This window comes from Neopelma chrysocephalum, unplaced genomic scaffold (assembly GCF_003984885.1).
Source record: "Neopelma chrysocephalum unplaced genomic scaffold, ASM398488v2 Primary Assembly neopelma1_336, whole genome shotgun sequence".
Taxonomy (NCBI): domain Eukaryota; kingdom Metazoa; phylum Chordata; class Aves; order Passeriformes; family Pipridae; genus Neopelma; species Neopelma chrysocephalum.
The window spans coordinates 70,674-72,102 of NW_020897999.1; positions in this window are offsets into that span (position 1 = coordinate 70,674).

Here is a 1,429-nt window from a genome sequence, read left to right on the forward strand (position 1 = left end):
GGGGATGGGGCGGGGATGGGGCGGGGATGGGGCGGGGATGGGGCGGGCACGGGGCGGGCACGGGGCGGGCACGGGGCGGGCAGCCCGGGCCGTCCCACCCCCGAGGCGGCCGGTCCTGCCTTAAAACATTCCCGCTTTGATGGAGCTGGGAAGTTGCACCTCGTCCAGCTCTGGACCCTGCACTCTAAAAAGGACATTTAGGCGCTGGAGCGTATCCAGAGAAGGGGAATAAGGCTCGTGGAGAGTCTAAAACACTCGGCTGGTGAGGAGCGGCTGAGGGAGCTGGGGGGGTTTAGTCTCGAAAAGAGGAGACTCGTCATAACAACGATACCAGGCACCTCTAAAATTCCTGACCCTCCTTACAAACCAGGATAAAGAGCACTTTACTGACAGCGTTGGTGCCCAACAGCCAGCCCGGGACAGCCCCACGTCCCAGGGCCATCAGCTTTGTCCTGGGCTGGGCATGGGGGAAAAGCAAAACAGGCTCTAAATGGGAACACCACGAGGTTTCCCAGTCCCTCCACCAGGCCTTCCACACCAAGCCATGCCTGTTACACTTATTAAACGTCAGAAATCATTGCAAAAACACGGGTTAAAGGGCTGGCCATGGAGCGTTGCAATGACTTCTGCTAAAAGCATCCTATGCTCCAGGTCAGCCGCAGCTCTGTTTTGCCAATAGAACTGAAAAGCCAAGAGAAACAGTAGGTAATTTTTAATTTACTTTTTTACCATTATTTTTAAATTACTCTTTTACCTTTAGGACAGTGTATCATATCCCAGAAGATGAACACAGATGGCTCTCAAGACACCTGTAATTCTTTCTCTTCAAAACAACAGAATCACCCTTTACAACTTCCCCTCCACCCTGAACAGGAGGTTGTGGTGAGGTGCGGTCTGGTCTGTTTGCTGTGCTGAGAGGAAAGAGGTAATGGCCTTAAATTGAGACAGGGGAAATCCAGATTAGATATTAGAAACCAAATTTTCACTGTTCAAGTAGTCAGGCATTGGAACAGGGAGAGATTCTGCCACCCAGGGAGGTCATGGATTCACCATCCCTGGAGGCATTCAAGAGGCATCTGGGTCTGGGTGATGTGGTTTAGCTGTTTAGGGGTTACAGTGGTGGTGCTTGGTTGATGGTTGGACTAGATGACCTTAAAGGTCTTTTCCAACCTTGGTAACCCTGAGATATAGCTGTTGTTAGGCTGGACGTGCTGGCTGAGGCTGGGTGTACTGTGCCTGCACCCTCAGATGCAACACCTCATGGGAATAAAGGGCAAAAAGTTTGTATTTCAGGGCATGAAGTTACCTGTATTTTCAGGTACAATTTCCATCATGATAAAAACAGCTCTTCTGTACCCTGGGATCTCACTTTAATATTGCATTTCGGGTTAGCAATACCACTTTTTTTTCTTTTGGTGAGGTTCTTTTT